A 24745-nucleotide genomic window follows, 5' to 3' on the forward strand; every position below is an offset into this window, starting at 1 on the left:
AAAGTTAAGGCTAACAGTATTGGTAATAATTGGTACTACCAAAGGAAGTAATGCAGATAGTAACCAGTATTGCCAAACTCCTGTGAGAGTTCCCAAAGACTCAGTTTTATTTTCCTGAGTAGTGATATTCCTAATATATTCTAGTACTAAACCAGACTGACATAAGAGCAACAATCTTCCTTTAAATATAGGCAAGTTCCTCCTTGTCCAGCTGTGAGGAGGTTTAAGCCTCTTTAATTTTGTAGGACTACCTTGGCCAGGGAGTTCAGCTATTGTTGAAGTCTAGTGAGGCCCTCTGCGGTTTGTCAGAGGGATATCACAGTTTCTTTAGACAGCTTATGCTGGATTCCCAAGGTTCCTCCTCCTGTAAACTAACCCTACTATGCCCAACAAGGAAGACAATATTCAACCCAGAGGGATAAGCAGGCTGCTCAGTGATGTATTTTGTGATGTTGGTACACGGGGAAAGAGAGAGATGTGTTGGCCCTTGCAAAAGTTAAATAAGGGGAAATGTTGGCCATGGAATATTGTCCCTTCCATAGTGATGGGAGCTGTAAATATGCTGAAGAACCACAAACCCCAAAATTTCTTTGTGAAAGTGAAATTTGGACTGCAAAAGTGTTTTGTAGTAAAGTTGTAAAAGTAGGTGTTTTTCATTTTAGGTTAACTTGGCAATAACTGGTAAGTTTTAGGCAGCCAGGCCTATAGTGTTTACAGGGTCTAGTAGGGGATGGTAAAATTTGGCTGGTATTTTTTAGTTCTTTAAGTAGGATTCCTCTTTTAGAATCAGCTCACAAGGGGACAAGATAAGACATATTGGCAATTTCCAGAGAATACACTGAGATAGAGTGAATACAGATAACCTGCATGAGGGCAGCCAGAGAAGAAACTAGAAGTTTTAGTTTTGTCGACAGGAAATGGCTGTGCAAGTCCAGGGACCTGACACAGCAGAAAATTGTCTTCCTGTTTAAGATTCCTACAGAAGTATTAACTTAAGAAAGGTAACCCAGCAACAAAGTTCCAGTTACACCGACTCTCTTGGAGGTCTCCAGTGAAAGTAATGGAACTGCAATGGGAAAGGGAGTTGCTCTGGATACAAGCTAAGGTAGTAGAGCATCTTTTCCTGTGGAGTTTTTGGACTATGATTAGTGGTTAAAATAAACAACTTAAAGAATATGGGACCTGATCCAATAACATTATTTTTTACTGACTGTTGGGCTACATTCCATCCCATGAGCCAACGAGTTTGTCCCGGAAGCAGGCTGGCACATGAGGCCAGTCCCCTAACATTACAGACTTGGCATATCCCCAGCTTTTGGTTTTCATGGAATGCCAGCAAGTTAAGTTTGACAAACGAAAACTATGGTTAGTTGTTTCCCTTGCTGACAGGCCAATGTCCCTGAAAGCCATTAAGGTTGGGCAGTACCAAATGCCAAGAAAATGAAGCTATTACCTATTTTCCAGACTGGTTTCATCTGGAGTCTTCTGTGGCTGTTTTTAAACAGATAAAAATGGCTTGCTTAATTATTACAAAGGAAGTGATTCCATCCATTTGGAAGAAAGCAATTATACGAATATAGAAATGACTGCTATTATCTAGCCTGCATTAACTCTGCAACAAAAACACCAAGGAAAGCTGGTAGGCATTTACTCATCTTTTGACTGTCTTTTAAACAAGTACTTCAGGTTTTCCACAGGTTCACAGGTATAGTGGCTGGTGGGAGCTTCAGGTTCCAGGTCCAGGGCTTCAGGTATTGCAGGCTTGACCCTGAAAAAATATATCCAACTATCTAATCCTAGTATTTTGACCGTGAAAGGCATGGCCAGCACCACTGAAAACAGTCCCTTCCATTTGGGTTGCAATCATTGAGCAGGTGATCCCTCCTTCCATGTTTTAACAAGTACCTCGTCTTCTGGCCTGATTTTGGGTTGCTAATTAGTTTTTGGTATGGGGAGCCTTTGAATTCCAAATGTTTGTAAAGCCTGCTGAAATTGTCCAAGGGTAACTAGGCGTTTTACTAAGCTGGCTGTCTCTGGATCAGTAATCGGATCATTAGTTAAAAGTGCCCTCTCATTACATTTAATATGGGCTTGTATTAATTTTTGCTCTTGGGGAATTATGGATTCTTAAGAGGGCAGTAAGCTGACCCAAGTTTCTGAAATTTCCTGACATCGCTTAGCTAATGCTCATTTTGGAGTCTGATTAGCACTTTCCACTTTCTTGGAGGATTGAGGCCTCCACGCTGAATGTAAATAGTGTTTGATTCTGAGAGTCTTAGCAAATCCTTGAATAATTTGGGAGATAAAGAATGGGCTGTCACTTTGGAGGCTCTGGAGTAACTGAAACCAGGGGATTATTTCTTTTAAGAGAAACTTCACAACTTCATTGGCCTTCTCTGTTCGGGTAGGGTAAGCTTCAACCCAGCCAGTAGAAGTATCTATTAGTACTAACAAAAACTTGTATCCTCTACAAGCTGGCATATGGGTGAAGTCCAATTGCCAGTCTTCCCCTGGGTAAGTTCCCCTTCTCTGGGCTGTTCTACAGAGGCAATGTTTTGTTCCCTGCGTTGTTGAATGCCCCAGTGAGCAGGCTTGGCAGACCTGCTTAACCACTGAAGCTAACTCAGGCCCCAGTGAAGAGCCTGTTTATCATGGCCAGGGTGGCGTCTCTCCCCATATGGAAAGAGTCATGAAGAGTTTTTATAATTCTCCATTGGGTTGTTTCTTTGATGAAGATATACTTTCGATCCCATGTACTACCCGGATCCTTATTTTCTTCTTTCTTGCTCCTTTATTAACTATTCTTCCTGTATTGTATATTCAGGTTCCACTGGGGAATCAAAGAAAGCAGTGCTAGGATCAGTTGGAATTGCACCCTGAGGGCTGTAGCTTTGTCTTCTTTATCAGCCTTTCTATTCCCTTGTGCTAAAGGGGTTAGGTCCCTTTCACGACCCCTATAATGAATTATGGCTACAGGCTTTGACAGGTGTATTGCTTCCAATAGTTGAATAATTCCAGACCATGCTTTATGGGTAAATGTTTACTAGTTAGTAGTCCTCTTTCTTTCCAAATTGCAGCATAAGCATAAATGCATTTTTGGAATCTGTATAGATGTTAAGTTTTTTCCCTTGTCCCAACATTAATACTTGGGCAAAAGCAATGATTTCAGCCTTTTGTGCTGATGTGCCTGGGGTCAGTGGCTGGGCTTTAATAATGGTGTTTTGATTCACTATTACATATCTAGCTTAGCACTCCCTATTTGACACAAAACTGCTGCTGTCTGTGAATCTGTCAACTCCAGAATCTGGGAGAGGCTGATGCTTTAAAATGCAGGCCAGCTAACATATGTGTGTGCAATGACCTGCTCACAGAAATGATCAGTTATCAGGCCTGTGGGCAACAATGAACCTGGATCCACAGTGCCACAGGTTTTAAGGATCATACCTGGATTGTCTGTGAGCAAGACCTGGTATTTGGTTAACCTTTCCCTATTATCTAGATGCGTCAATTTACTTCTAGAACTAACACTGCGGGCTTAGCCCTTTCAGTGGTTGACTCAGGGTGGCTAAAATAGCAGCGGCTGCTATTGCCCACAAGCTGCATGGGCACTCTGAGGCCATTCCTTGTAATAGCCACTGTGAGACTACTCCTTGTAATTTCTTTGAAAAGCAGGCAGTTGTTCTGTGTACTGGTCTCAGTCTCTGGATTGGCACACCCACAGCGATGCCCTTTTTTTTCTGCTACAGAGAGGAGAAGGGCTTAGTAGGTCTGGGATGCCAAGAGGAGGAGCCTGGTTGAGAGCCTGTTTTCACTTGATGAAAGCTTTTCTCATTTCCAGGGGCTGTTTCCTTGGCTCATTTTCTGACCCCCTTGATGCTTCAAAAAGAATGTTTTCTATAAGGCCAAAATTTGCTACCCATATTGTGTAAAACTCATCCATTCCCAGAAATGAACGAAACTATTTGTTGGTTGCGGGGTGGGGGGTAAGTGGGGGGGAGTCCAAACCTCATTCTGGAGATATTTGCTCCAGCTGCTGATACATACCCTAAATATTGGACTCATTGGAGGGTAACAGAAGCCCATTTTAGATACTTTGTATCCCTAGTCTGCCAGGATATTCATGGTTTTTATAGTATTAGGGTCAGAAGCCTACTGGGTTAGTCTACACAGGAGAAGGTCATCCATATACTGGAGCATACTATTGTTTTCCAACTGTCGATTTCCTCAGATCCCTCTCTAAGGCTTGTGCAAAAAAAAAAAAAAAAAGAAAGAAAGAAAGAAAAAAGAAAAAATATATATATGGAGGCTATCCTGAAACTGTGAAGGAGCACTGTCCAAGTATATTATTGTTTTTCTCTGGTATCAGTATTTTCCCATTTAAAGGCAAAAATATAATGAGACTCTGGGGCCAGAGCAATGGAGAAGAAAGCGTCTTTTAGATCTAGAACTGAGAACCATTCTGCATCCCCTGGCACCTGAGTCAGGAGAGTATATAGATCTACTACCAATGAGTGGACAGGAATGACAACCTTATTAATTATTCAGAGATCCTGTACTTACTGGTATCCCCCTGAAGGCAATAAAATGGGTGAAATGGGGGTATTGCAAGGAGAAGCAGAGTTTCCATAGACAAGTAATTTCTTAACTATGGGTGCTAAACCTTTTCTTGCTTCCACCTTAATTTGCCATTGTTTTCAGTTGGGAAAACAGCTGAAGTCTTAAAGCTGTATGTTTTAACTGGGACTACCATTTTAGCCCTTCTAGGCCTCCCAGTACACCCTGCTAAAGGGTTGGCCTGCTTGTTGACATAGTCTGGAACATTGTCTGCATTATTGACCACTAGCAATTTTGCTGGGCATTGCCCCTAAAATATCTCTTTCCAAGAAGGGACCTGGACAACTTGTTATTATTAGAAATTCCTGCTGGCAAACGTGTTTTTTAATTGGCAGATTAGAGGATGAGTAGGAATCTTGTTTGTGGTTTTGTTTTTATTCCCATAACTTTTGAGAACTAGGAGGAGATGTTTCCTGCATATGCATTAAAAACAGAGTAATTTGCCCCTATATCAAAAAGGAACTGAATTTGGGTGCCCATGATATTCACAGCTACCTGGGTATTATCAGTGGTAATGATGAGGTTCTTGGATAGGGGTGGTGAGGAAAGCCCCAGGCCCCTTTAGCCTTCTAATTCCTCCTTTTGGACTACTAGAGTTTGCCTAACTGAGCTCCTCAGTGGGAGTGGAGGCAGTCAATTCTTCAGTGCCAGCAGTTGTAATGGGTGCCTTGGCACTGACAACAGAAGTCTGGCAGGGACTAAATACAGTCCTTTACCCAATGTCCATTTTTCTTGTGCTTGAAGCAAGAGCCTTTGCTGGCATCATTCATATCGCCCTTCTGGTTTCCCTTGGATACTCTTTGAGCATTTAGGGCATTGTCAATGACAGCTGCCATAATTCTGGCCTGCCATTTTTCCTTGCTCTGCTCCCCTTTTCCTTCCTCCAGGTCACATTCATTATATACCATAAAAGCCATATCAAGAAACTAATTTTGATTAGTTTGTAGCCCTATCTGTAGCTTCTGGAGCTTATGCCTAATTCATGGGGTGGATTAGCTAATGAAATGCTGTGTCCTTTAAATTTTGCCCTTGAGAGAGACAGGGTCCAGATTGGTCTATTTTTTAAAGGCTTCCTCCAGTCTGCCATAGGACATTGCTGGATTTTTTCTCCTTGCCTTGTGTAACCTTCCTTAATTTATCATAACTTACTGTCTTAGTTCTTCTCTTTTTCAATTCTCCAAGGAAAGCCTCAAGGAATTTGGTCTGGTTATTCACCATAGAGGTGCTATAGTTCCAATTAGGGTCAGTAGTGGGGACTCTGTCTGGGCCTGGTTGATTGCCCTGAGGGTTTTGGGCAAATAAATTCTTTGCTTCCTGGTGGGCAGCCTTAAAGATTTGTTCTTTTTCCAAGGAAGTGCAATAAGTTGCTAGAATGAATTAACATCTCCCCATGAGAAATCAAAGGCTAAGGTCAAAGTCTGGAACCCATCTGCAAATTTTCTGGGGTTTTCAGAAAGCTTCTTGGCTTTTCTTTACATTATTGTATGTCAGTTTTGGAAAAGGAGGCTTCTCCTGTGATTGGGCCCTCAGCTCCTGCTACTTCCCTAAGAGGAAGCAGGGCTGGAGGGGAAGTTGAATAAGGTGTTCCCCTCTGAGTGTGAGGGGACTTTACAGGGCCCCGGATTCTTGATTTTGGGCTTTAGCCTCAGGAGCACTTAGCAGGGGGTTATATGGGAGTGGCTGCAGTTTCCCCTGAGAGACAGATGGCCCTTGTAAAACATCTAGTTCTATTAACAATATCTAGTAGTTCTGCCTCAGGACTTCCTGTTTAGGGAAAGTTCTTGGAGTTTTGCAGATTTTTGGGTTTTGATACAGAGCCGTAAAGGCCTGTACATATGAGATTTCTGACTATTTACCCTGCCTTTTGCAAAATAGTTCTAGTTGAAATGTGTTGTAATGAAGACTACCGTTGATAACCCATTGTTCCTGGCTGTCCAGAAGATATTGGGGATATTAAAGTAAAAAATTCAGACATTTTCTCCTTAGATTTTTAGGGTCAAATTGATTTTAATGGTTGAGGATGCAACCAAATGGGGAATCAGGTGGAATGAATGAAGTGTTGCTTAGTGTGGTCTGAAAAAGAGAAGAGGACTTTGAAAAGTCAAAAGCTTATGTGGTGAACCAAATTTTACCTGTGTACATTTTTACATTTTTCTGAGAAATGATGTAATTATCTTAAAAACTGGAATAAAATATTGTAAAAAGTAGCTTATATTCAACTTTACATTTATATGCAAGGTGTGTGTATGTGTGGGTGCACATCTATATTTTACTTGAATAATGGTAATAGTCAGTGAATATTTTACATATAGTGATTATTCCTTTAGGTCTTTTTGTAGCTAATCTTGCCTAATGACCCAGGTTTTATTTTGGGTAATATATAGCTCTTGGTCCTAAAGAGAAAAATTTACCCAAGTTTGTTTCTTCTTAATCTGTGGATTACTTATGCAAAAGAAAATAAAATTTCAAGACCCTCTAAATGTTATTATGCCAACAGGGATAAGGCAACTGCAATAGTGCTTCATAGATTACAGAGATCAATTCTCTTCTTCATTGTTCTGGTTCCGTATATGACAGAAAAGACCAGATATCAGATCTTTTCCCCTTCAAATCAGATTTTTGTTACAGATTAACTGTCTCCTTCATTGTCCTGTACCTAACTCAAACTAGATGGTACAAAAGACCCCGTGGCAGTTAAATCTTCAGCGGAAGATTAAATATACTTTGTAAAATGTTAAATATACCTTTCCCCAAAGAAAAAGACCACCATGACTAATCAGATTGTTGGGACTATGCATTAAGCATTATATACAAAGCTGTTGAAATTCTGTTAAGGTTCTCTAAACTTTGCCTATATAAATGATCCAAACTTTAATACTTTGGGACACTGATTTCCAATCTTTGGAATCAATGCTTTCAGGGCTATTCTCAAAGTTTGCCTTTGAATAAACCCTCTTTAAACTATATTCTGACCCTTTTAATTATTTGCAGCTGATGCTTACCTACTACTAAATGAAAATAATGCATGTGAATTCAAAACCTCTAACCTCTACTTGATCTCTGCTAGCTGTGGTTGTAGGTACAAGGGTGAAGAAAAAAGAAGAAAAGCATCATCTTGGAAAGTGAAGTACTCTGTTCCCCATTATACTTCATGAATTGGGGACAATTTTTCCATTGAACTATTTCCATGAGGACTTCTTCTGCATTGAACTTCCCCTCTCAGTGAAGTCATGGTGATGATAGAAGGTTTATCTTCAGGTTAATATTTCTGGATATATCACTTAATTTGCTCATTTTAAAACTATAATGCCAGAAGAATGTCAACAATGAACAGGAGCATGAAATAAAAGACTATTTATCCCCTTCATTAAGTGCCTCAATCAAAGGAAATCAGAAAGTAGTATGTAAAGTGAATTAAATGTGAGAAGAGAAAGCATGCAGTTACTTCGCAATCTTACTCTCCTACCTTTGCCTTAGATGCTATAGTTACCTTTTCTGTAACTTACACTGAGTTTAATCAGGTCAAGGTTTAATTCGCTCACTTTAGGAGAATCAGTTTGTATTCTTAGTTAACAAGAATGGACTCAACAGAGTAAAAAGCCAATACATGAAATGGGAGAAAATACTTGTAAATTATACATCTGATCAGAGGTTAACATCTAGATATATAAAGATCTACAACACAATAACCAAAAAGCAAACAATTCTATTGAAAGCACAAAAATTGCTGGGCTTGGTGGCTTCCGCCTGTAATCCCAGTACTTTGTGAGGTTGAGGTGGGTGGATCACCTGAGATCAGGAGTTCAAGACCAGCCTGACCAACATGGAGAAACCCATCTCTACTAAAAATACAAAATTAGTTGTGCCTGGTGGCACATGCCTATAATCTTAGCTACTCAGGAGGTTGAGGCAAGAGAATCACTTGAACCCAGGAGGTGGAGGTTGTGGTGAGCTGAGATTGTGCCATTGCACTCTAGCCTGGGCAAAAAGTGTTAAAACTCTGTCTCAAAAGCAAGAAAAAGAAAGAAAGAAAGAAATAGAGAAAGAAAGAAAGAGAGAGAGAGAGAGAGAGAAAGAAAGAAGAAAGAAGAAAGAAAGAAAGAGAGAGAGAGAAAGAAAGAAAGAAAGAAAGAGAAAGAAAGAAAGAAAGAAAGAAAGAATCATCTGGGCTGTGCGTTTGTGCCTTTAGTCCCACCTACTCAGGAGGCTGAGGTGGGAGGATCGCTTAAGCCAGGGAGGTAAAAGTTACAGTGAGCTGAGATCACATCACTGCATTCCAGCCTGGGTGACAGAGTGAGACCCTGTCTTAAAAAAAAAAAAAAAAAAAAAGGAAAAAGAAGAGGAAAAGATAAAAGGACAAAGGAACAAAGGAGAAGAGTAGATATTTCTCTAAGGTAAATATACACATGGCTAAAAGCACATGAAAAGATGGTAAACATTACAATTATTCGGAAAATGGAAATCAAAACCACATTGAGATACCAACTCATACCTATTAAGATAGCTACTATGAAAATAAAATAGCAAGTGTTAGCAAAGATGCAGAGAAATTGAAACCCTTGTGCACCGTTGGTGTAATGTAAAATGGTACAGCTTCTATGAAAAATGGCATGGCAGTTTGTTAAAAAACTCAAGATAGAATTTTCATATGATCTGGAAATTCCATCCCTAGGTATACACCTGAAAGAATAAAAAGTAATGTCTTGAAGATATTTTTGTACACCCAGGTCCACAGCAACATTATTCACACTAGTTAAAATGTGAAAATAACCCAAGTGTTTGTGAATGGATGAATGGATAACAAAACTTAGTATATACAAACAATGTAATATTATTCAGCCTTAAAAAGAAAGAAATTCTGACATAAACAAAGTGGATAAACCTTGAGGACATTAAGTGAAATAAAGCAGTGACCAAAAGACAAATACTATACAGTTTCACTTTGATGAGCTACCTAGAGTAGTCAGTACCTAAAGATTAAAGTAGAATGGTGGTTGACTAAGGATACGAGGGGCCAGGAATGAAGTGTTATTATTTAATGGGTACAGAATTTCAGTTCTGTAAGATGAAAAGGGTTATGGCGATTTATTGCATATTAAAGCAATATGAAACGACTATAGACTTAAAATGGTTAAGATGGTAAACTAGATGTTATATGTATTTTACCAGTTTATTAAAGTGCAGATATTTTACCAATTTATTAAAGTGCAGATAATGCCCAAACCTCCAATTTGATATTAGTGAGCTGGATGGGACCTGGAATCTGCATTTTAAACAAACAGCACTCCTCCTTGCCCCACCAAGAATCCAATGTGGCAGATGGAAGAGTTCTATTTGAGAGACTGAATGAAGATGATGGAATGAGAATGACAACAATCTTCGAAATAAGGTACTCTATAAATCACAATATGATTTGCAAACAGACAAAAATAATGAGACTCAGGGGTATAGTTGATTTGCTGGAAAAGACTGGAGGCAGGGTCTAAATCTAAGACTGACGAAGGTCCAAGTATTTTTTCATGGCATTGAGCAGGCTGAAGGGAGAATTTTGCAGATCTTAATCTCATTCACTTTCTTCACTATCATTTGGGCAGAAGTGGAGACTCTAGTCAGTCTAGGTGTTCTAGTCTAGCGAACGAAATAATGGTAGTTGGGCTCTGTCTTCCTGATGAAACAAAACAAATCTGTGAAATATGGGCCCCCACTGAGGACTGAATGGGCTGTAAAATTCCCAGGAAAGCATCTTCTTCTATCTCACTCAAAAGATTCAGAAAGTAGCCAAGATGCAATAGCAAAGAACAGATACTCCCTTTTGCCTGAACCAAACAAAATGGAAGAAAATATTTGATTCAACAGTAAAACCACTAGTTATCAGGCAGTGGAGAACAGTGATCCCTGATTGACAAAAAATGAATTAGGTGAGCCATGATATGCTCTAGTGTACTGCCTGCAGAGTTTCCAGGATACAGCTCAGGGAAAGAGAACCCAGATAGAGCCCATTGGAGTCTCTGAATTGAGAAGATGGAGCTTAGGGTTCTGGGAAAGCAGGGAAGCTCGAGTTCACAAGACAGGGTACTGGAAGGCAGAGAGAACTCCAGAGACATGCAGAATGAACCTAGAGTATGCAGTACTAATTAGTACTCTAGAGTACTAATCAGCATGTGTATGTGAGGAAGCTACTCTAAGTCGGGGGAAAACACACATAGACACACACACACACACACACACACACACACACACACACAAAGGAATAGATGAAACAGTACAAATAATCAAGGAAAAAAACAAACAAAAAACCCTTCCAATTTAGGTAGGAAAGACACCCAGGTTCTATGAGATTTGCTGCAACATCAGTTATAAAGAGGTACAGTCAGAATTTGCATCCTGGTCTCTCTGACTGGCAGGACCTCATATTTGTGAGTGTCATTCCTCCCGTTCAAAGGGGAGGAATAGAAAAAACTTCTCAAATCTATATCTTTGTAAAGGACGGATGTTGTGGGAATTAAGGTATTTAAAAAATTGTATAGAGAAGCTTTCAATGTCACCTCTTAGAGCCATCTACCAAATAAAAACGAATCATTATTCTTATTACCCAATTAAATCTTACTGGAATAATGGTGTTTCTATGGAGCTCAGTAAATTTTCTTGCCAGCTAACTTTCACAGCACTACCATTCTTTAGGGAAATAATGATTATTTTCTAATTGATCATAAGTTCCTTCTTGAGCTAACTCTCTACGGTTGACACAATGGGTAGTCCAGGTTTTTCAATGCAAAAAAACTGTTTCTCCTTTGAAAAACCAAAATATGAAAGAAAATATCACAGGACTGACATTGATCATAGTGCATTGTTATGACTGACAGTGAGTAAAGCATGGCTTTTCAGATAAAGTTCAGAAGTTAAAGTAGATAACCTTTATGGGTTCATCTATTCAAGTTTAAATTACTTTTATATTCAAAAAAATTCAATAGAAAAGCACACCTATGACACAGCTCATGCTGTTACAATTTGCAGTAGCAATATGTATTTATCATTGAACTATAATTACTCTTAAAAATAGTTTATTTTCTCTATTATGAAGGCTTGTATTACTGGACTCATATGTTTTAAGAATAACAGAATTCTCTATTCATGCTGAAATTTCAGAAACTAAATATTAAATGCCAATTATAGTTTTCTTCATGTTTTAAGAAATCTTTTTTTTTAACCAGATGTATTTCAAACACATTAATATTTGATGCTTTATTTTCTTTTTATTTATATAATCTTGTGTTACAATCACTCCTGAAACATCAGAATTCTCATGACTTTGTACTAAAAGAATATTCAAGAAATATTGTTGCAGAAGTAGTCAAGTCTGAGCAGGGCAGGAGAGTACTCTCCTACTCCACACACCAAATGAGCTGGGAGACCATCAGGGTGATGGTCAGGCAGTTGTTAACTGTTTCTCTAAAGTAGTAATTGGTCACAGCTGGTACCAGGGAGCGGCAATCTTCTAATAGAAAACACCTGAAACTGACCAGCAACTTTTCAGTAAGATCTCAGAAGTAGGGAGAAGACGAGATCCCGGAAGTATGGCAACGTAAAAAACCCCAGTCAAGAGGTCAAGCTGTGCACTTGGTTTCTCAAGTCTTCCACTTAAGTCTCTTCCAGGTTGTACTTCCCTTCTTTTCCTTCCTTCCTTTCCTTTGTGTTCTAAAACTTTTTAACAAACCTTCACTCCTGCTCTGAAACTTGCCTCAGTCTCTCCTGCTTTATACCCCTTAATGAAAATCCTTACGAAGAGGCAAGAGTTGAGGGTGCTGCAAACCTATACGGATTTATTGCCAATGTCTCTGGAGCTCAAATCTCTTCCACAGGTAACAATATTACTTTAAATATTGCTCACAATTATATCATGCTAAAATAAATTAAGTATAACAGGGGTCAAATACAAAAAGCTAAAGCTTTTTGAATTCTATTTTGCTTTACAAGTTTCTTTAAATCAAGTATGATTATTTCCTGGGGCAATTGAAATTCATTTTCCTATTTATATGTAATTATGTATGGAATTATTTTTTATTTCTAGTACTTATTATTCTAGTATATCTCAGGCTTACTTTATGTCTCACTTTCATAAAAATGAGTAAAATATATATTTGATACATTATAATAACAGCAAAGTTCTCAGGTATTATGCTATTTAAAGATTAATATGCCATATTTATATATTAAGGCTATAATTTCCTCATAAAATAATAAAACTTTTAAATGTTTGGAATTATGGGATTATAAGTGATTTTTATTTTAATTTATTCCCCTTTTTTACATTTTCAATAGTGAATGTTCTTTCAAAAATATTTTTATGATAAATTCCAAGCACTTATAGTAGTGGAGTACCTCTAGGAATTCATCATTCATTTCACCAATATCAGTACATGTCCATTCCTTTTATCCTTACTGGCTTCTCCTCATTTTCCCCAACCCCATTCCTGCCACAACTGCTGACTCAAGCCAATCAAAGGATTCTTTTCTCAATCATTTTGTAACAATTTAGTTATGTTTTTTTCCTAAAAAAAGTGAATAAGTGTTATAATATGTAAAATACCTACAATAAGACTGTATTTCAAACTTGGATAAGTATTTTAATTCATTATGTAATTAAAAAAAAAATTTGTCCAGGAGTTATGGCTCACACCTGTACTCCTAGCACTTTGGGAGTTTGAAATCAGCCTGACTAACGTGGTGAAACCCTGTCTCTACTAAAAAATACAAAAATTAGCTGGATGTGGTGGTGCACACCTGTGGTCCCAGCTGCTCGAGAGACTGAGGCAGGAGAATTGCTGGACTTTGGAAGGTGGATGATGCAGAGATTGGGCCATTGCACTCCAGCCTGGGCGACAGAGTGATACCTGGTCTCAAAAGAAAAAATAAAGAAAAAAAAATCTGTTCTATATTTTCACCAACTTGCTTTTAAGTACTTATTACAATACTTTAAAAATATTTCTCATGTCTTTTTTCTCTAATTATATATTATGTCTCCAGCATTATTTTACCTTTTTTTTCTTTTTGCTTGTCTTTGTCTTCTTAGCCTGCTAAAATAGAGGCAAAAAACAGGTGTATGGAAAAGACTAAGAAAAGGTTAAGATAAACAAAGAGAGAATGTCGTTTATTCTGAAACAGACCATTGAATCGGTTCTGTTTTAATAGGAGAAAGAAATATATCTTCACGTTACTGTTATTTCAGAAAGAAATAATGAATCAAAGAAATTATCTTATTATTCATATAAGTAAATACTCTGTCTCTAAAGTTTGTATCATAATACTGAATAATGCTCAAATGTGAGTACTTGAAATACAGCTATCATGAGTTATTTTAGTAAAAATTGTTTAAAGTTGTTATCACCACATGCTTAAAAATTTAATATAAAGAAATTATTCTTCTAACCACATATTGTGCTCTGACATAGTGCCTGATTGATTCTTCCAGCTCAGAGATAATCACTTCACTTGCTAATGTTGTGCGAAACTGTATTTTTGCTTTAATATGTGCTATATTTGTGTAAGTTATCCAAGGTATGGGGAAGGTATATTATTTTTCTATTGCAAGGATGATTTTAAAGTGTTCTTTGTAGACTCCTCGAGGGTAAATAACATCCTAGTTCTGCAATACGTAAGGTTGTACTTAGAAATTGTCTTCTTTTTACAAATAGCATTCTTTTGGTATAGGGTAAAAGAGTTTCAATCAAGTTCATTATAAACTTTCTCATATCCCACTCTAACAATTTGGCAAGAAAGATTTCACTTGGCTGCTGCTTATTTTTCTACCAAAGCAAATTTCCCATCGTATCCATGAGTAATGAACAAGGAAAACATAAATAATCTAAATATATCTAAAAATTTGTATATGGATTGTGATTGGTCTTAAGCATATAAGAAAAAATTAGGATTTTATTATGTGAGTGCTCAATTTAGGAAACAACCTTGTAGATTTTAGGCAGAGCATACTCTAGAGAAATTTCCAAGGAATCAGTCAACATAAGAAGGAGTATAATGCAACAATAAAATTTGCTTTTTGAAACTGTGCCACTATCTCTGACACAAAGGCCCAAACTAACAAATCAACTCAGCCATGCTTGGAGAATTCTACTCCCTTCTGTCTCTTTCTCTTTTATGAATTTGCCCAAAAGCCTAATATGAAACAGAGAAGATGTAAAGCAATATTATTTTCAAAGTGGTAAGGATATCCTGAGATTATAAAATGTAGATCCTGTCAACATACAGGGAACATGATATTTGTAATGTGTTTTCACTATGTTATACTCTTGGGTTGTGTGTCAGTAGTCTTGGAGAGGTCAAAAAGGATATTAGTATGCCCTGTGAGGAATAAAGTCCTCATCCTAATTGGAATCAAGAATTTCTTTTGTGACAGAGATGTAGAAATAAACTCTACCCTGAATATAACCCAAATATTTTACATTACTTAAACAATCTTTGATCTACTAAATTGGGCAATTTCTTAGTGAGGTTTTTAATTTCTTAAAACTCATACGCTGTGACATATGACTAGCATATTCAAAAAGTAAATGCCTTCAAGACAGGTAGCCTAAAGAGTGTGCAGAATGTAAAAGGGCCAGCCATCAGAGGCACGGAGCAGGACTGGATGGATACAGGTGGGACCATGATGGCCTCAAATGAATACTGAAAAGGAAAGAAAGAATGGAAGGTGTATATCAAAGAAAGAGTTCATAGCCTTGGGCAAAGTAAAGAGAACTGTGTCTCAGAGAGGGAAAGACAGCGGTAAGGACAAAAGTTGGATATTTTTTATGAAAGTCTGTAGGATAGACACTTAAAATTATCACGCATGTAAATAAAGGTGTTAAAAGACACACAGACTGGGAGTAGAGAGCGCTAACGAGACAGTTGTTAAAACAATGAAGTGTTTGAGTTTCAGTCTTTCCAGGAAGACCAGGAGGCGGTAGGTTCATACCTGGTGTTGATAGGGCTGTTAGAGCTTTTTTATTCTAGATTTTATGCAGAAAGCATAGAAATGACAGGATAAAAATTGAGATTACTGAGATAAGGAGTGAGGAATATAAGTGTATAATTTTTTAGAGTATACTTTTGAAATATATTATAAAATGGAATAGCATAGGTATAATTTAATCTTGAATAAAACTAATCCATTATTACATGTCACATGTAAAAGAAAACTGAATGTACATTTTTCTCGAGTCACTTATTAACAAATGATTTACAGAGCTGTTGCATAAATTGTAAATATGGGCAAATGTATACATTTAAAAAATCTATTACCAACACTTTAATTATACTGCCAGATCTCTTTACCTATTTTGTTTTAAATATTAAGATGGGGTCTTGCTATGTTGCCCAGGCAGGTCATGAATTTGTGGGCTCAAGGGATCCTCTTGCTTTGACCTCCCAAAGCTTTGAGATTAAAAGCATGAGCTACTGCACCAAGCCTACTGTTTTAAAATGCCTATTTTATAATTGAGTATGAGCAGCTACTATGTACAAATTAAATAAATGGATTGTTTCTTTACTCAGTCTCTTCTTTAACTGCCAAATACCCATCAAACTTTAAAGTTAAATAATCTGGAGTTGAATATTTGTAATTTTTTCTATGAAATTCAGTGGTTGTCAGTTTTATATAATACAGTACTATTCATATGCAAACAAATTCCTCTACTTTATGGTATTGATGTGCACATTTTATGTCTCTTTTTAGGAAAAAATTTTCTCAGAGTTTTATCTCTGTTTTCAAAATGCCTCATACATATTTGGCATTCAGAATTCATTGTTTCTTAAAAGAATTAAATAATGAAACTGGGGTCTATTGGGGGGAAAAGGGGAGGGCCAGTGGGAGGGGGAGGTGGGGAGGGATAGCCTGGGGAGAAATGCCAAATGTGGGTGAAGGGGAGAAGAAAAGCAAAGCACACTGCCATGTGTGTACCTACGCAACTGTCTTGCATGCTCTGCTCATGTACCCCAAAACCTAAAATACAATAAAAATTAAAAAAAAAAAAGAAAATGCTAAAGGGTTTGAAAAAGATATATGAAAGATATACATTGCTTATGTCTAGTAAAGATGTTAATTTAATGTGTATTCCTCTATGAAAGCTGGAAAAATGTGAACCCCAAACTTCTGCCAGTAACTGTCCAGCTCTTAAGTTCAAAAGCTAGTTTGCAAGAAGGAAGTAAAGATGCAGAGGTACAAACATGTAAATAGCTGGGACTTTTTTATATTCTTGTTTGTTTTCTGGCATAATTATTTTAGCCTGTACATTTTCCATTTTGCCTAAGTTCAACTGGGTTTCTGTCACTTGCAATGAAAGACTCCTATAATATATACTCTGCTTTGAAAGAAGTCCTATAGTTATTGTTAAATCATATATTAGAAAGTGGTAAATTAGATAGATCAATGGTAGTCAAAAATTTTGAAAGTGGAATATACAGAGCAGATACCAATATTACATAATACCTGGTGCCTTAAGAATGTTTATTCTGGCCTCAGTATGAATGTATGGCATAAATGGCATTTTATATCTGTATATATTTTTCTCCTGAAAACATCATCTAATAAATTGAACATGTAACAAATTATTAAAAAATATGTCACTTATACAGAGAAAAATAATGTGTATTATTTTAAAATATAATCAATATCCACATACCTATCCCACAATTTAAGAAATATAATTCACCAACACTTTGAATCTCCCTATCTGCCTTTTACTTATCAGCCCTTCAAACTTACACCCTACTTCTAAGATTAACACTATCTTTAATTTTTGGTGGATAATTTCCCTGCATTTTTTATATTTTGATATATATATATATATATATATATATATATATATGTAGTAATACATAAAAATATACATATAGTTAATTGTGTGTGTTGTTAAATTTTACCTAGTTTATAATTTTTATATTAACGGAATTACAACATGAAACTACATTGGCTTGCTTTTATCATTAGACGTTATGCTTTTGAAATTACTCATGTAATCACAGTTTGCTGTTTTACCAGCTTTTTAGCATTCTGCTCTCTGATATAGTACTTGGTCATCTATCAGATTCTCGATAAAGATTTTGGACTCATTATTGTTTCTTGGTATTAAAACCAGTGCTGCTTTGAATATTCTTGAGCATGTTTTCTGGCATATACATACAATAATATCTTTGACATGGTTATAGATTGAATAGCTAGAACATAGAGTATACATATCTTTAATGCAGTTAAAAGTATTCAAATTGTTTTTCAAATTGGTCATATCAACTTATACTCCTGACCTGCAGAATGTGAAAACCCCTGTTGTTTCATTTCATTGCCTCTAACACTTGGTATTGTCATATACGTTTTGCCAGTTTCATGGAGTGGAAGATTATTTCAGGGTGATTTAAATTTGATTTTCTCTAAAAATGATGAGGCTGAAGATATATTTTTATTTATGGAAAATTCAGTTTTCTTTTCTGTAAAATGCCTATTCATATGATTTGCCTAATTTTTATTGTCTTTTTCATGTGGATTTCAAAGTGCTCTTTATTTTCAAAGTGCTCTTTATATAATGCAAATACTAATATTTTATGACTCTGTGTGCTGAATATAACTTATCATTCTTATCCAAGAATGCAGCTTGTCCTTTCAGTCTCAGTAAGGCACAGTTCATATGCTTCTAGTCAACTTACCAATATGTGTATTACTACTATTGCTTTGAGTCTTAAAACGTTCTTCCCTTTGTATAAGTCATAAGGATAGTCTTTTATATGGCTTTCTAAAAGTTTTTATATTTTTTCTTTTCAAATGTAAGTTTGTAATATACATTAAATGAATTTTTATATATTGTTTTGGAGTTGAAATTTCATCTCATTTTTTCCATAGTAATAAGCAGTCACCCAGCATCACATATTAGATAGTCATTTTCATACCCACTGATCCCTAATTTGAGCCCTTATGATTTTTTAAAAATTGTAATATATTAGGCATATATGTATTTGGAATTTCTGTTACATTGTATTTGCTAATGTGTTTATGCTTGCACCAATCACACACTGTCTTTATTACTCTAACTTTATAATCACTCTTACTATAAGCTATAGAAGTCTGCATAGCTTTCCAAATAATGTCTTGACTGTTCTTGAACTTTTAATTTTCATATAAAGTCTGAGTTAATTTGTGAGATTGTTCACTAACCCCCAAATAAAAAATGTTTAGATTTTGAGGAAATTATATTAAGCTAAGATGAATTGATCGAAAGCATTTATAGTTTTTTTATGATACTTTAAGTTCTGGGGTACATGTGCAGAACGTGCAGATTTGTTATATAGGTATACACATGCCATGGTGGTTTGCTGTATCCATCACCCATCATCTACATTAGGTATTTCTCCTAATGCTATCCCTCTCCTGTCCCCCACCCTCTGGTATCCATGCCCTAGTCCTTCACCCCCTGAGAGGCACCAGTGTGTGATATTCCCCTCCTTGCGTCCATGTGTTCTCATTGTTCAACATCCACTGTGAGTGAGAACATGTGGTGTTTGGTTCTCTGTTCTTGTGGTAGTTTGCTGTGAATGATTTCCAGCTTCTTCCATGTCCCTGCAAAAGACATGAACTCATCTTTTTTTTGGCTGCATAGTATTCCATGGTGTATATGTGCCACATTTTCTTTATCTAGTCTATCATTGATGGGCATTTGGGTTGGTTCCAAGCCTTTGCGATTGTGAACAGTGCCACAATAAACATATGTGTGCATGTGTCTTGATAATAGAATGATTTATAATCTTTGAGGTATATACCCAGTAATGGGATTGCTGGGTCAAATGGTATTTTTATTTCTAGATCCTTGAGGAATTGCCACACTGTTTTCCACAATGGTTGAACTAATTTATACTCCCACCAACAGTGTAAAAGTGTTCTTATTTCTCCACATCCTCTCCAGCATCTGTTGTCTCCTGACTTTTTAATGATTGCCATTCTAACTGGCATGAGATTGTATCTCAATGTGGTTTTGATTTGTGTTTTTCTAATGACCAGTGATGATGAATAATTTTTCTTATGTTTGTTGGCTGCATAAATGTCTTTTGAGAAGTGTCTCAAAAGACACTTTATATCCTTTGCCCACTTTTGGATGTGGTTGTTTTTTTCTTGTTACTTTAAGTTCTTTGTGGATTCTGGATATTAGCCCTTTGTCAGATAGGTAGATTGCAAAAAAAATTTTCCCATTCCATTGGTTGCTCGTTTTCTCCAATGATAGTTTCTTTTGTTGTGCAGAAGCTCTCTAGTTTAATTAGATCCCATTTGTCTATTTTGGCATTTGTTGCCACTGCTTTTGGCATTTTAGTCATAAAATCCTTGTCTATGCCTTTGTCTTGAATGGTGTTGCCTAGATTTTCTTCTAGGGTTTTTATGGTGTTTGAACTTATGTTTAAATCTTTTACCCATCTGGAGTTAACTTTTGTGTAATGTGTAAGAAAGGGATCCAGTTTCAGCTATGGCTATCCAGTTTTCCCAACACCATTTATTAAATAGGGAAGCCTTTTCCCATTGCTTGCTTTTGTCAGGTTTATCAAAGATCAGATGGTTGTATATGTGTGGTGTTATTTCTGAGGCTTCTGTTTAAGACAGTCTCGCTCTGCCACTGAGGCTGAAGTGAAATGGTGCTATCTCAGCTCACTGAAACCTCTGCCTCCCCAGTTCAAGAGATTCTCCTGCCTCAGCCTCCTGAGTAGTTGGGATTACAGGCAGGCATTAGCATGTTCAGCTAATTTTTGTATTTTTAGTAGGGTCTGGGTTTCACTATGTTGGTCAGGCTGATCTCCTACTCCTGACTTTGTGATCCACCACCTCAACCCCCCAGAGTACTGGGATTACAGGTGTGAGCCACTGTGTCTGGCCTAAAGTTGATATATTTAAATATAGTATCTTTCTATTAATACACATGGTACATTTCTCTATTTATATTTCAGTCCTTGTCAATAAATAACAATTCATATCTTTAGAAAAAAACTAAGGGGATTTTACATTTTACTTTGACTTATTGCTAATAGCTTATTTTTTTTTGTATTTTAAATTTAAATTTTATATTAAATCTGTAATTGTTTCTGTTGCTGTTGTGTAAAAAATATGATTAATTTTGTTCTGTGTGCCCATGACCTCCTTGTCCCTCAATTTTTTGTATTGCTTCTTCATTCATAGCTAAATTTTAACCCATGAGTCTTAAAAATATGTATATTTCTGAGGATTATTTGAATGTAGGAGTGCATATGAGGCCACAGTTGTCTGTAATTATTCATGAGTAGTTAGCAGAAATGTGGTACAGAATTCTCAAGTAGGCTCCCTATTAGTCAGAAGTTAGCCCCTTTTTTTCTACTTCTAAAAGGCTCAATGGCTGTACAGTCCCGTCAGGAAGCATTGAATTGTGAAGTAGCTTTAGGCTGGAAGCATCTCCCTAAACATGATAGTGAAAAAAATTAATAGATGGAACATGGGGCTCCAAGAGACTAGAGCTGCCACACTTGCCTGCCAGCTGATCTCCAGCCTTCTTTCGTCTGTCAGAATCAATATATGACAGTTTTTTAAGTTCCTATCTTTCCCCAAACAAAATTCTTGACTTTTGCATCAATAGATTTTAATTGTAATAGTATATGCATTTATTAAAAACTGTCTCTAGGCATGACTAAAATCAGGACTAAAACATTAAACAAATTTGTTTTCTAAATTAAAAATATAAAAGTCTTTACCAAATAAGAAAATAGGCAAACATCCATTTTCTGATATAACTTTGTGAAATTGTCTCAATCTGTAAAAAGTACCATTCCATGAAAAAATTGATTGGTGCATGATGGACTGTTTTCTGTTGAAATTCAAAAATAGTAAGATTTCTTCTGTGTCTTTATTATTGTTTATATTAACCTTAAAAATGCTAGAAATGAAGCTAAAGCTTCACATGTTTCACTTCTTTTAAGGAAAGCATATATTTGTTATCAGCTAGCAGCAATGGAATATTTTCTTTGTCAAGAGATACTTGCCATTTGAGAGCTGTACAATATGAAGCAGTATTATAAAATGAAGCATTCAAGTTTTGATGATCTGTTTCCTCTCCATTGACAACTAAGAAAGGCTAAAGTTGTGCAGCTGTTACATTCCCATGATGCATGTACTTTACCTTTATAGAAACCAAGCAAACTATTCCTTTTAGTATGCATGAGCTCCAGCGAGAGGCACAAAATAAAGTTCCTGAAACATTTTTTGCATTTTTCTTACAGAATCTCCTTTCCCCCATGCTCACTGGTTTGGGAAAGAAAAATAAATGGATGATTCATGAGGGTTAAACATTGCCAGCTGATACTTTTTACTAGCTGCAGATGGAGCAGTTTCTTTTTAAAAGCAAAGTTCAAGTCTTCACGAAAACAAAAATTAGAAAAGTTAATGAGTCTCATTTTATTTAAACAATCTTAGTTCAGCTGTGAGGAAGCTCAACCATTGAGTATGTTATGAGACAACTGTATTTAATTAAATGTTGGTGTCAGAAGTGGGCAGCTGCAAACACTCAATTTTCTAGCATTAAATTTGTTTATGTAGACCTTTCATCAAGTGCACTTTTTGACACCTAGCTTTCCTGCTATTTTCTATATTCCTTGAATAATTTCTTGTTTTATTTAGTAATTAAAATATATATTGCATGCCTACTATATGCTAGGCTCTATGTTAAAACTCAGAAACACAAATTTACAATGGTACAATTACAATTTCACTCAGTAATGCAAATTTGAAAACTGAGAAAATCATTTGAGAATTGATGCTATTAGACTGCTAAAAAAAATTCCTCAGATAAAGCGACATTTTAATAGTGTCATCAGAATATGTTTCATAGGTAAGTTATAAGTATGCTTTTAGATATGATGTTCCTGAAAATTTAATGCGAAATAAATCTGCCATTCTACCACTAAAAGCTTTTCCTAACAGAAATTTGTAGGAAGGTGTAGAGAAATAAAATCCATTTGATCATACCATGGTTTGCACATTCTCCTAACGACGTCAAACTTTGCTTTCATTAAAATATAATTCTTTTATAGTATATGACAAAATATGTTTAGAAACCTGTATAAGTTTCAACGGCCTGACAATTGTGTTCTATATTTCAAAAGATCTAAAAAGATGTGTGATGTGAAGTTTTCTTTTGCATTAAAAATTTTAAGTGTAGATATTACTGTTATAATTCACAAGCACATATGAGTTAGATCTTATAAATACCAATTTACGTATAACAAAACTCAGGATGTTTTGTTTAAAGGATGTTTTGTGATAAACCCAGGTTTCCTAGAGAAAATACTTATTTAATAAATGGAGAAAGTAAATAGATGTTGTCAGTGGCAGAAGGCTTTGTAATAACAACTGAAATGTTGATGGTTCAAGGAATATTTACTTTCTCATGAGAAAGTCCACCCAGCAATTCATTGTGTATTTTTGTTGTTGTTGTTGTTTGTTTTTTGAAACCAAGTTTCACTCTGTCTCAAGGCTGGAGTGCAGTAGCGCGTTCTCAGCTCGCAACCTCTGCCTCCAGTTCAAGTGCCTCCCGAGTAGCGGAAACTACAGGGGCTCACCACCATGTCTACCTAATTTTTGTATTTTTAGCAAGCTGGGGTTTCACTATGTTGGCCAAGATGGTCTTGATATCTTGACCTCATGATCCGCCCACCTTGGTCTCCCAAAGTGCTGGGATTACAGGCATGAGCCATTGTGCCTGGCCTCCATTGTTTTTTTTTTTTAATCAAAACCATTGATTGATAGGGAAAATTTTAGAAGAAATTTAGCATTAACCTATCAATAGGCTGACCTCAAAGAAAATGTTTCATAAGTTATAGATCAGAGAAATTAAAAACAGTGAATTAATTTTCCTCAGATAAAAAACATGTTTCTAATTTTCATATTTGAGACATTGCAAGAATTTATATATTACTAATTGTCTCTTCTTCAATTGCTTTTGCCAGTTAAATGTACTCATTTTCCTACTTTAACAGAAGCCCACATGAGTTATACCTTTGAGATTATCTCCTGCTATAATAAGTGTCATATATATGTATATGTTTTAGATAGATAAATACATTGATTTATTGGGTATGACAGGAAGTAATTTTATTTTAAAGATGTATGTGTTTTCCTTGCTTTGAATTTATGAACTTCTGCATGGGCCTTTGGTTAGCACTGCCATATTTATTGTGCTGCTCCACGTTCCTAATTTATTGTTTCTTTGTTTGTTGACCTAACGGTATGACACCCTGGACTCTTTCTGGGGCTTCTCCATGGAACGGTCACAGCCCAACTCACATCCTTGCTATCTCCTGTGGTCTTGAGTATTCTGCTGCCTTTATTCCTATTGGTTTGCCAGATTTTGAAATACTTCCTGAATATAACTTCTAATACATGTGTCTGCTGTAATTCTCAATGACTTTTTGGGTCACATACTCCTGATTTTATCTTAAATGGCAGGCTTATTTCTTGGCTTTTTTTCCAGATCTTACTTATCCTTTTTGGTATGAGCTGTCAGGGTTTAGGCCACTCTTCCTCCAAGTCGGGCATTTTGAAAATGAAAAATCTACAGAATAAAGAAAGTGATTCTGTGACATTCTCCTGCTTTTCTCTGCTAAACTTGCCCACAAAATAATGATCAGACCCACCTCCCCTGAAAGCAGGTCATAAAACCTACTTATGTGACATGTGTCCTTCCCTATACCTGGAAGAAAGCAATGAAGAAACAGAGATTCCAAGAAGAATCTAAATAAACAGGTTTTTTAAAATGCCCCCCATTTTGGGTTTATTATTATTAGTTTACACCCATTTTCATCCATTCAGACTTCTATATAACTGTTCACTCTTGATCAAACTTAAGCATAAAAATAGTTTCCCCTATATTTTGAGCTTCATTACTGTGCTCCTGTGTCATGTAAAACATTGATTAAATAAAATTTTTGTTTTCATGTTAATGTCTTTTGTTATAGGGGTGTCAGTCATGAACCTTGCCATGGATAAGAAAAACGTATCTTTTTCTCCCCTATAGAGTCTTGTTCTGCCTTTTAATCTTTGTCTTTGGGTGCTAGCTCAGTTGATTGTCTCCAGAACTGTTCCCTT

The sequence above is a fragment of the Callithrix jacchus genome, chromosome 16, assembly GCF_049354715.1.
Source record: "Callithrix jacchus isolate 240 chromosome 16, calJac240_pri, whole genome shotgun sequence".
Lineage (NCBI taxonomy): Eukaryota > Metazoa > Chordata > Mammalia > Primates > Cebidae > Callithrix > Callithrix jacchus.